The 12,291-nt window shown below is 41.1% G+C and overlaps 1 protein-coding gene across 3 annotated transcripts in view; it reads left to right on the plus strand.

Moving 5' to 3' along the window:
• Positions 1 to 9,083: 9,083 nt before the first annotated feature.
• The window catches only part of LOC129324851 (carbohydrate sulfotransferase 8-like), a 31,998-nt gene continuing 28,790 nt past the window's right edge, over positions 9,084 to 12,291 (plus strand). The window contains exon 1 of one of the 3 annotated variants that reach the window (XM_054972277.1): positions 9,084 to 9,134. The gene's annotated coding sequence lies outside the window, so the exon portion shown is untranslated. Of the gene's footprint in view, positions 9,135 to 11,124; positions 11,196 to 12,291 lie in introns of those variants that run through there. The other 2 variants (XM_054972279.1, XM_054972278.1) reach the window with 2 other exon arrangements.

Below are 12,291 nucleotides of genomic sequence, written 5' to 3' on the forward strand. Positions count from 1 at the left end.
TTCCTTTTTATTCCCGTTATTTAAAATTGCTTCAAAGCTGGTCAATTGAGTTTGCATGATCTGTTTTAAATTGATTTGACTGGCCATATGTTGTAGCTGTAGGTATAGAAACTAAGGAATGGGACTTTGCAGGCGGTTTTCTAGCTCCCGTTTAGATAACAATCCTCCTAGGGAAGCAATGTCCATCAGTCTTATATTAATTAGTTTTGAGTGTTGATTAATGAGAACCTGTTGAGATTCCTTAAAAGACCCTAGGAGAGATTGAATAGTGGAGAATCTAGAAGGTTTTGGCAATAATTTGGATCTATATTTATCCCATGTGGAGAGGAGATTCATTAACATTATATTGTCTTGAATACTTATTGGACGTGATTTACGTGTGCACCAAAATACTTCTTGAAGTGTTAAAGGCTTGCAAATTGGGTTTAAAATGTTTGGCCATGCATAGTCGGCTTTGATTCCCAAAATATGGGTTATTTTAGCTAACTGAATAGCATCTAAATATGTTGAGAGATCAGAATATCCAAAGCCTCCATTTTTAATTGTTTGTCTGAGCGTTGTGAAAGCAATCCTTGGCTTTTTTAAAAAAAATATTTTTATTAAGAATTTTCAATTATTTACACAGGGGAGTGGTGCAAAAATACGGCAAAGTGATATTCTTATATAACAACCAAGTATATTATATCATGAAACTTATATTAGTTATTATATCGGATGTATAATCAGGTTATATAAGCAATCCTTGGCTTTTTAAAGTTCCAAAGAAAGTTGTTAAGGAGGGTCTGCCATTGCCTTAGTAGAGTATGAGGGAGTGCTACTAATAGAGTATGAAAGAGAAAAATTAGTTTTGGAAGTATGAATGCCTTAATTAAGTGATATTTGTCGTACCAAGAGTGAGATTGTTCCAGATTAATATATCTTTTTAAAAATCCTTAATCTTTACTGAGCGATTGACTTTTATGAGATGATCCAAATTTGAGGGGATGTTTACCCCAAGATAAGGTATTTATTTGCCCATTGATAATTGTAGTTTGATTGCAATCTATTTTTTGTAATTTGAGGGATATTAATAGGAAGTATTACTGACTTTGTAGTATTAATTTTCAATCCTGCTATTGTTGCAAAGGATTCAAGAGTCACTTGTAGTTCTGATAATGTTTCGTCAGATTTGGTAACATAGAGGAGCATGTCATCCGCAAAAAGACTTATTTTATACGTTTGAGAATTTGAGCATAGACCATGGATGGAATCATTATTACAAATGAATTCCGCTAAAGGTTCTAGGGCTGAAGGGAAAAGTAAAAGGGAGAGGGGGCAGCCTTGCCTGGTGCCTCTGGTTAGTTATATTTCACTTGAGGAAATATTGTTAACCTTTATTTTAGCTTTTGCCTGATTGTAAATAGTAGATAGTGTTTGAAGGATATTATGTCCAAAGTCCATATTCTCCATAATATAATAAAGATATTTAGTCTCAAGTGAGTCGAAAGCCTTTTCCACATCTAATGAAAGTAGTAATGATTGTATGTTTTTCTGCTTGCAGGTTGCCAGGATGTTAAGAGTTTTTTTGGATATTGTCAGCTATATCCCTACCAGGAATGAAGCCCAATTGGTCCTGATTTATATATTGGTCAATAAAGGTATTAAGTCTTTTTGTGATAATTGAGGTGAATAATTTGTAATCATGATTTTAAAGCGATATGGGTCTGTATGAAGATGGGATAAGGGGATTTTTATTGGCCTTAGGGATTACTATTATTGTCGCTTCACTCCATGTTGGAGGTTGGTGACCTGTTTCTAATAAGTAATTACAAACAGCCTTTAATGGAGATGTGATTTATATTGGTCTTGGTACTGTAATAAAAATGATGATGATGATGATGTGATTAATGAAGCAAATGTTCTATAAAACTTGTGTATAGCATCTTGCATTTCACTGATTATAACTGGACTATTTAATAATTGCCTATGCTCTTCTTTCAGTTTTTTTATGATATTATTTTTACTTAAAAATGGCTGAATCTGCTCTGTAGATGGATTTTTAGTTGTGTATGTTTTCATAATAGTGATACTAGTTATGTGATTTCGATTGTTGTAGATTTTTCCCTTGGAATCCTGTATTGCGATCACCCCTCTTGAAGCCCTTTTTTCTTTCATACACCATGCTAATAATTTAAGCTGTTTTGGTGATATAAAGGCATGTTCCTGTTTTTAAAATAATAATTTCTTTTGAATATGGTTTATTTCCAGTGTTTCTAATAATTTATGTTCCGTCATTAATTTACGTTATACTTTCTTGCTACCTTTTTCTTTGTTATTGTTCTAAAATTTGATATTATCCAGCAATTTCTGTTTATGTAACATCTTTTTGTTTTCATAGGCTGCAATTGAAATGAGTTGTCCTCTTATCACAGCCTTAAAGGCGTCCGAGATCATATGTGGAGCTGTCTCTGGTGTATTGTTATCCTTTAGGTAGTTTGTTATGGCAAGTTCTATTTGTTTGGAAATATTCACATTATGTAATAATGCTTTATTTAGTGTCCAGTGTGTTTCGGTATTAATGTTCAAATTCAAAGATAATATGCACGTTAACCATGCATGATCAGAGCAAGTTATGTTACCAACGGTTGTACTGGTAGTTATGTCCTTAAATCCTTCTGTGATCAGAACATAATCTATTCTGGTGTGTGTGTTGTGCCTTGCAGAATAGTATGAAAAATCCCTCTCATTTCCATGCATGACATGCCATATATCTATCAAATTGTGTTTTTTCAAAAGTGGTCCTAATTTAGTTTATTGTGTTTTAAGTAACTTATTATTATGGTGATGGTGAGATTTATCTAGATTACTGTTTACTATATAGTTTAAGTCACATCCAATTATTGTCTCTCCTTCATGAAAACTCTCAAGCTTGCACAAGATTTCATCTATGCATTTTATTTGGTTAGAGCTTGGGGCATAAATAGCTGCAATAGTGACTTGTTTATTTTCCAAGATTCCCTTGATAAATAGGTATCTTCCATTGGGATCCTTACAGTGGCTTTATGCTGAAATTGAACTGTTTTGGAGATCAGAATAGAGACTCCTGTCAATTTGGAAGAACCCTTCGAGTGGATCCATTTTCCTTTAAGCACTGGATCGTCTTTGTCATGAAGATGTGTTTCCTGTAAAATTGCTATGTCAGCTTTATTATGTGCTTGATTGTCTAAGATATGTCTCCTCTTGACAACATTATTAAGACCTCTTACATTGTATGAAATGAATGTAATTTTGGATAGCATTCTATTTTGACAACAATAAAAGTTTATATTAGACTATATAAATGTTACCAGAACTGCTCTTTTTATAATGGGGAAATTAGCTTTAGCAGTCTGTAACTAAAAATAGCGCGGATCTAACCTATGTTTACGGAGGTCCCGATTCCAGACACTCTAGTGACAAAGAGTCAGACTACAAATAGGTTCCAAACACGTGTATTTACTAATAGTGTGGCGTAAGCCTGAACTTGCACATACACACAAGAAAGCACAAAAGACCTAGGAAATACAGAGTATGAAATATAGAGACTTTCGCATTAGCAGGTTCCCAACGATGGTGGGGAATACTCACAATCCTGAAGCGAAGCAGAGACACAACAGCGAGGTGGCCCAATGCCAGCAGTGGAGCCACAGAGAGACAGCAAGGGGGGTCTGGATAGGATGGCACGCGCACCATGCGGTCTGGGAGACCGGCTTAAATACCCCAAAACGTACCCTGGGGCTGGTGCTGTACTTGGTGGTTCTCACAGGTTAAAACAAAGGTTCTAATGGGTTACTGAATGGCTTGGATGGGCCACTTTGGTAATCTGATTGTGATAAGTGATACCTCAGGAAGAGGGGACAAAGGAGGGAGGGGGAAATCCGAGTGGGCTGAATGGATGTTCCAGCGGACAGGGCTTGTCCTGATGTCATCAGCTCTGGAATGCGGAGGTTTCTTTGAGATGCATTCTCTAAGTGCTTGGGATGGTCGGCACTTAGTTCCTTCTCCAGGGCGGCTCCTAAGATATGCAGAGCGGGGCGAGGGGCTCTCGCTGCGGACGTGGTGTGCCCGCTTCGCCGAAATGGCTTCTCAAAGCAGTCTTCTTCCCTGGGTCTTCTGGCTGCCTAAGAACATGGATGCCAGCGGGGCATAGCTGGGGCTGGATAGCAGGCTGCCCGGTAGCGAGGGCAAGCTCGGTGACCGGTCCGCGGGAGGCTCCAGGCGGGAACTGACCAGGGAGCGCCTAGCCAGGCTCGCTGGAGGTTTCCCCGGCAGGCGCCCGGCTGCTAGCAGCAGCTTGGGCCCATATGAGGCAGGCTTCCATGGAGGCAGGGGGGGAACAGCACATAAAACACAGTCCAAAGCAGGGAACAGGCACGGTCCGTGGCAGATGGCAATGCAGGCACGGGGCACACTTGTAATAAAGTCCAAACACACACTGGGAAGTCCAGGTATAGGTCAGGGCAGGGCTGCCCAGGAAGAGAGTCCTTTGTGCGGTTAACCAAACATGGAGCCAGGGAACTACACAGTCTATTGTAGCAGCAAGGCAATTAACAAGCAGGCAGGAAACTGACACGTGTACCAGAACACACACGTGCAGGGCAATCTTTGCGTAGCAGTGAAACAGCAATGCAGGAAACTTTAACACAGTCCATGGCAGGCCTTAAAGCAGGAGAGGGGGCCTACTTGGCAACAATAAAGACCAAGTGTTTTCATTTATACCTATAGCAAAAGGAATATATATATGTTCTTTAGTTATATTACTATTTATGCAGTTAAGTTCCTTGTAAGAATATAATTAAATGAGCTGTAACTTTATAACTGTAACAAGTAACACCTAAGGACTACAATAACCAACTATAAACTATTAAAGATCTTATTGTCGAAGGCTTTCATGGCCAGAGAATGCTGGTTGTTGTAGATTTTCCGGGCTGTATAGCCGTGGTCTTGGCATTGTAGTTCCTGACATTTCATCAGCAGCTGTGACTGGCATCTTCAGAGGTGTAGCACCAAAAGACAGAGATCTCTCAGTGTCACAGTGTCACTACAATGCCAAGACCACAGCTATACAGCCCGGAAAATCCACAACAACCAGTATTAAAGATCTTCTTCTTCTGTTTAAATGAAATTGAGCAATATTTATGTTTTAACCAAATATATATTAACTGTTTCTTCATAGTTAATGCCACACAACATAGATTTAACAACTATTGATCCTAAATGCACAACTATGAACTGGATTAACTATTAATTATTAACTATTAAATAACACACTAAATAACCTTAAACAAAACCCCACACTTTTATCCCCAGCCAGGCAGGCCCAGGCCCCAAGCTGCCAGGGGAGCTGCTGGGGAGGGTTCAGAACCAGCAGAGGTGAGCCCGGCAGAGAGCAGACCAAATGTCCCGCCCTAGTCTGGGATGGAGTGGGTGGGGCTAGGAGACTGCAGAGGCTATCCAGCCCTCCTGTCAGATAGGCTGAGAGCAGGGCCAGTTAGGGAGACTGGGTGGAGATTGGGAGCAGAGCCAGGGAGGTGGGGCAAGGGGAGGCCTTTAAATTCAGGTTCCTGTGAAGGTTGAGGAGGATTTTTCAGGGAGAGGCAGCTGAAACGTACTGTTACTCCCAGGGTAGGAGAAGGAACAAGGTGGTGCAACCCCCTTCCCTGCCCATCTGAGGCCAGAGGACACCTGCCTGGAGAGCTGGTAGGATGGCAGGCCGTCAGGTGGGGGCGCCAGTAAGGGAGGAGCCTCACAAAGGGGTCTGTTTAGTCAATTGAACTTGATAAAGACCCTGGAGGACTCAATACTAGACTTTGGGGGCTCTCTCTTTTTCTGAGTTAAATGCAAACTTGTACCCCAATGAAACTTCAGCTCTTTCACAGTTTCCATCTATGCATCGACCAATTTAATTTTCTTTTCGTGTTTCTCATCATACTGTAACACTCCCCAAATTGAGTATCCGTTAAAATATTGTTTTAAAAAATAAATTCTCAATCTCCACATCAAGCTTCAAGTCAAGCCCCTTGTGAGCCATTGGCCTACTCTTCCCATTCAAAAACTATCCTACCTGCCTTCACAGCAAAAGGAAAACTTATGGAAAAAACATAGGTCTGCTGGGGGTGGGGGAGATTCAGATAATAACAGTGCCTGCCCGTCTTTGGGTGATGGAGATTAATGCGAGAACATCCCATTTTGCATTGAGTGTCAAAAGGTAGGATTCAGATTTGCCCTTCATTGTGGGAATGAAACTGCAAAGCACAAGGAAAAATGGCAGCAACAGGCAACGGCATGACACTAAGATAATTTTTTGGCATTACAAGAAAGAAAGTGAACATAAAGCATTTTTTAAAATGTCATTCTGCTGCACTGGTTGGAGTACTCTTCTGCTTTGGCACTGCTCTGCTGCTGCTGCTGCTGCTGCTGCTGCCCCGCTAACACTTTGTCAGACAGTTTTCTATTCACCTTCTTTGGGGTCTGTTGGGTACATGTGCATAGTGTACTTGAGGAAAAACTGGATGGATTGATGTTTTAGAGGGAGGGGGACTAATGGTCAATATGGCTTTTGTTTTGTGTAAGAGTGAAGACCTCTGCCCCAGAGCCTTGTTTCCCCAACACCCCCTTTAAAAAAGAGTGTGCACATGCTTAGCCACCCCACACTTGCCTTGATTAATGCCTTTCCCAAGCATTCTTCAGGGTCCATAAACACCAATCCCCATTGTTGTATATGCTCAAACTTGGTGTGTTGATTGTTTAGAGGGATGACTGTGTTTTGTGCAATTTTGGAGGTGTTAACTGCAAGAGCCTCAAAGGACTCATTGCAAAGAACAGGGCCAAAACTCATGATAATAAAAAAAACCCTCAAATGGATTAGAGCCAAACTGACAACACTCCACCCCCCCCCCCCAACCCAATGGAAAATAGTTTGAAAACCTCAGATTTAAAACTGAAACTATTTCCAAGTGCATATTTCCAAGGACACAATGATGAGATAAATGAGAATTAAGAGACAAAAAAACCCCTTCGAGTCTGGAATATTCAGGTTTGGCCTTTAGGGCAACCTGGGTAAGAGTGGAGAAACTGTGGTATACACCAAACCTAATTCTTCATATTTACAATGGTATTCCACAATAAAATTATCGTCCTTGATGCTTAAGGTCCAGGGGATGGCTGACCTAGCCTCCGCAGTCCATCTTGAAGAGTTGAGGGTACAAAGACACCACATCACCAGCAGAAAAGGTCAAGACACAGAGCTGGGGGAGAGGGGCAACATCAGTCACTTGACCCCTCCTGTGGCCACGGGACTGACTAATCTGGCTCAAAGAGCAGGGTTTATTTAAGCTACTATGTTCCAAGAGGCTCTATTAGTGTTTACAGGTAAGAGAAGAACTGGTCTTGACTGACTGATTTCTGTTGTAAGAACTTCAAGATCCTCTTCTACAGCTAGGCTTGCATTTTGCAAAGAGGCTGATTCTATCGTGACTGTCACAGTTGTTTCTTTCCTTGAGGCCTTGGTGGGGTTGCTGCTTCCCACTCTGAACTAGCTTCTGAATTGGTTGGAAAGAAGATTTTTAAACTGCCCCGCAGCACTGAGGATTCCTTAGGCTTTCCTCCATCTCTTTGCCCATTTTCACCTCTTTATTTAGTCATTTGCTCCAGTATTTATTCAAGATTTAGAGATGGCTATGTACCGATATACTGCCATGTACTGATGAAATCACTACCCCTCCAGCAGATGTTTAAAAGGTCCGCATAAGCCCTGTTCCCATCACAGGGAATGCACATACATCCCATGTATACATCCCATGCAAATGTCTGTTTGTTGTAGATTTTCCGGGCTGTATGGCCGTGGTCTTGGCATTGTAGTTCCTGACGTTTCGCCAGCAGCTGTGACTGGCATCTTCAGTGGTGTAGCACCAAAAGACAGAGATCTTACAGTGTCAATGTGTGAAGATGTTAGCAGGTAATTTATATCTACTCAGGAAAGTGGGTTTAGGCTGAGTCATCCTGTAAGAGTTTCCCAGGGTGTGGAATGCTAATGAGGGGAAGCTTCACTGTATCCTGAGGAGGTTCTTTTGCAAATGGATTGGTGGTTGATATGCTAATCTTATCTGCAGGGCTATTGTAAGGTGTATGTTCATTTTGCAAATTAAACTGGTACCTGGCCAAATGTGGAGTTGTAATCACGTGTTCAGCTGTATATGTGTTGAACGTAATGTGAGAATTACTCAACACTTGTATAAAGAACAATCAAGTGTATACTGTACATGGATTGTATGTGCATTACTGTAACTTGTGAATAGCGCTATGGCAGAGGAGAAGCCCTTTCCTATTGTTCCCATCTGGGATGTGAGAGGCATAGTACATCCCTTTCTAGTTCTCTTCCACTTCTTGCCAGGATTGCTGGCAGATTGCACCCATCGAGGCAGGCCTCTTTGAGGGTGGGAAGTGAAGTATGCATCTGGGAGGGGTCATGAGAAGTCAATCAATCAATCAATCAAGTACCTTTAATGGCATACAAAGATCTAAGACAGCAAACAAGTCACTATAAAATTACATAAATTTCAGAAGTCAATATATTTATACAAAACTTGTATGAATCTTAAGCATACCCACTAAAAACTCTGCAACCACTTTAGAAATCGCTGTATCATTATCCTTTAACAGAAAACGACAAAAGGATAGATTGTTCTGGTGTTCAATATGTTTTGGCAACCTCTCAAACAGCATTCTCCGCAACTTAACATATAAATGGCATTCCAAAATTATATGCTGGATGGTATCTGGGCAGTTGGCTCCACACAAACAATGTCTTTCAGAAGTCTAATGTAGCTGTTCCTGAGGAAATTCCTATATAATGTCCATCTGTTTGAAAAACAGAGTGCTATGCAGAATAATTACAAAGGGCCTAAAGTGCCATAAGGTGCTTTTTTCTCTCAAGAGATTTTTTTCACTTAGTTAATATTTGGTTTAAGGAAGTTATTCTGTACCTGTTTGCAAGATCTGGGAGAGTCTCCTTTCCAAAGGGTGATTACATTCAGTTGATTTCCTCTTCTGATTTAGAAGAGGAGATAACACTTGCCTGCCTGCTGTCCTGACGCTAAGCTGAAGAAAACTTCACGGTAAATTCAACTCTCTCTCTCTCTCTCTCTCTCTCTCTCTCTCTCTCTCTCTCTCTCTCTCTCTCTCTGGGCACCTGACATAGGGTAGCGGATCTGCTCCACTGTATCTCTTTGCCTCCACTTATTCTGTTTATTATTTATGTTATTTAGTTGTGCTTTCCTGGCATATTTATAAATAAAGTGAATATTACAGCCTCCATGCTGTTTAATTCAAAGGAAATACAATCATCCTGCTATCAACAAAAAAGATAACACAGGCTCTCTGCAGTAGTAATGGTCAAATACTTTGTCCAGGTTTGAAATTTTGAAGATAACTGATAATTGTTGAATTGGCTACATCACGTAAGGCAGGAGTGTCACCATAGCTATCTCCAGTACGTGGAGACTGTCCCCTCTCTCAGAGAGGCATTAATTGCTTCGACTATTCTATCTCCCTCAGGCAGTTTATAGGGGGCAGGAAAGGAAATGGATCCAAGCACCACAGTTAGTTGGCTTCAATTCTCCAACTAAAGGAGAAACATCGGGAGCTAATTTTTGCACCCATTTTTCCCTATTCAGAAAGTTATTCTGTTAGCATATTATCAAAATTGCAGGGGACAGATGGAAGAGATAAGACCGGTGTTAGGAGAGAAAACTGTTTTTTCTTTCTCTCATTATGCGAGATGAGTTGTATTATTTTGAACTAAATGCAACAGCTGAGTTGGAATACTTTAGAATAATATTATAGTAGTATGTGAATTTGAAAGTGGTCATTTTTACCATGCCTATATTGAGTATTAAATAAAATTTTCATAAAACAGGGGGGTGGGTGGAATACTAATGGAATAATTTCCCCCCAGTTTTCTTTGAAATTTTCTAGGAGGGATCACCATTTTTTTTTTAAGTTGGAAAGGAAGAGGGACTGGGAGAGTTTGGAACAAGAAGTTAAATTCTGGAAACACCATTTCTCCCGAATCAAGATAAATTATGCATTTTCCAGCATTTGATGTCCAATTTGACCTGCTTCACTGTTTTTTATAGTACCGTTTCTATATCTATTATGAGGATTCAGGATTATTAACTTTTAGATATTTTATAATTGTGGAAGCTTTCAATCGGCTTTATTGTGCTTATAAATTAAGATTTATTGATTTCATTAAAAATAGAAACAGTCAGATAATTTAAACGATCCACATAACTGCCCTCTTTCTGCACCTTGTTCATTCACTGTAGGAAGACAGAAAAACCAAAAAAGGACTGGACACCACAAGACAGAGTAAAAGATGAGGGGGAAAATCCACTTCTACACTGCTATCAGATAGGGTTGCCATCCCCCTGGGGCGAGGGATCCCCCAATCCCACCCTTTCCCCCTCTGCGCCCACTCACCTGGGCGGCAGGGGGGCACGATCCCGTGCCATGAGAGCAGGTGGCGGCAGTGGCAGCAGAGAGAGCAGGCGGTGATGGCAAGAGCAGGCCGCTCTCACTGCCGCAGCTGCTGCAACCCGCTCCCTCGCTGCGACTGCTGCCGCCGGCACCGCTGCCCCCGTGCAGCCCACGCCAGCAGGATAATAGCAATTAACAGCTTTTGAGCAATTAATAAAATTGCTAGGCAAATGTGAATCTCCTCCCTACCAGCACCAGCACCCCCATCCAACCAAGATAGGTGCTCTGTGGCCTCAAATGGGTAGGGAAAGGGTTGCACCACCCTGTTCCTTCTCCTGCCCAGGAAGTGACAGCACACCCCTACTACTACTCCCTATGCTTCTCCCTCGGAACTCACAGGAACCTATTTTTAAAGGGTACCCCTTTTCCCATCTCCTGAAGTTTGCACCCAATCCCCACTTAGCCTCCCTGAATGGTCTTTCTTCCAGCCTATCTGATGGGAGGGCTGGGTAGACTCTGCAGCCTTCTGGTCCCTCCCACTCCATCTCAGCCCTGGGTGGGGCTCACTTCTGCTGCTTCTGAAGCCTCTCTAGCAGCTCTCTCAGCAGTTTGGGGTCTGTGTTTGTCCTGCCCTGGCTGCCAACAACCTCCTGTGAGTCTGGCTGAGGCTGAACTGCCTGGGCTGCTGCAGAAGAAAGGTGAGTTGGTTGAGTTGCTGGGAGTTGTACAGCAGCTGCTGTTCTGACACAGAAGGTGGCCTGGGGCTCTGTGGAGTCCCCGAAATGTTGACAGAGAGACATTGCAGGGCCTGAGGATATGCCTGTGGCTACAGGGCGGGTGATGAAGGGGATGGCGTTGTCAGACAGCAACATAGTATTTTTAGGTGGTATCATATCTTGAATATTGCAATCTGTTCGAAGAAAAACAGGGAAGGAATTTGAGTATTATTATTATCATTATTATTTTATTCCATTTTTTTGCCTGCCCTTCCCACAAATGAGATCAGGGCAGGTTACATCAGATATAAATACAATATAAAATCACAATAAAATTAGGCAATCATAATACGCATAAAATGTACAGCTTGCATCCCCAAGACGGCGGTCCTCATCCTTCGCATGCACCCAGTAATAGTACACAGGGGAGGAAGGGAAGGGGCAACGTTCAAATTGGGCTGATTCATATGAGAATAGATCACAGTGTTTGGGACTATATTTGGTCTTGAAGTCTGGCAATGTTACCTTATTCTATATTAATGGAAAATTATTTTAAAATAATGCATAGATGGTTACACAAGGAGCTTAAAAATGTATTTCCAGCTTCTGACACAATTAGCTAGCATTGCGGACAAGGAAAACACAACTTAACTTATATATGGTGCTTGTGTTCACAAATAAAGGCATTTTGGAATTTGTTTTAAATATTGAGGTGAAGCTAAAGACAATTCTGTGAGTGAAGGAGGAACCATTTTCTTTCTTTAGTTTTTAATTGGATCTCTTTCAAATAATACATCGAGAAACTTACAATTTTTTAAACAGAATTACACATGAAGTTATAACCATACATGCATTTACATAATATACCACTGAAATATAAATCAACTTCTTAGCCTTATTATTTTTAGTTTGTTATTATCAGTTTTAAAGTTTAACCTTATAAATGCATCTATTACTAAATCTTATGTATCCCATGTAAGGAGGAACCATTTTCAACACACATCCCATACTGCTGCTGACTCCCATTTTGTCCCATGGGGCTACAGTGGGAATAGGAAGGCAGGAAATTTCCATCTTA

This window comes from Eublepharis macularius, chromosome 2, assembly GCF_028583425.1.
Source record: "Eublepharis macularius isolate TG4126 chromosome 2, MPM_Emac_v1.0, whole genome shotgun sequence".
Classification (NCBI taxonomy): domain Eukaryota; kingdom Metazoa; phylum Chordata; class Lepidosauria; order Squamata; family Eublepharidae; genus Eublepharis; species Eublepharis macularius.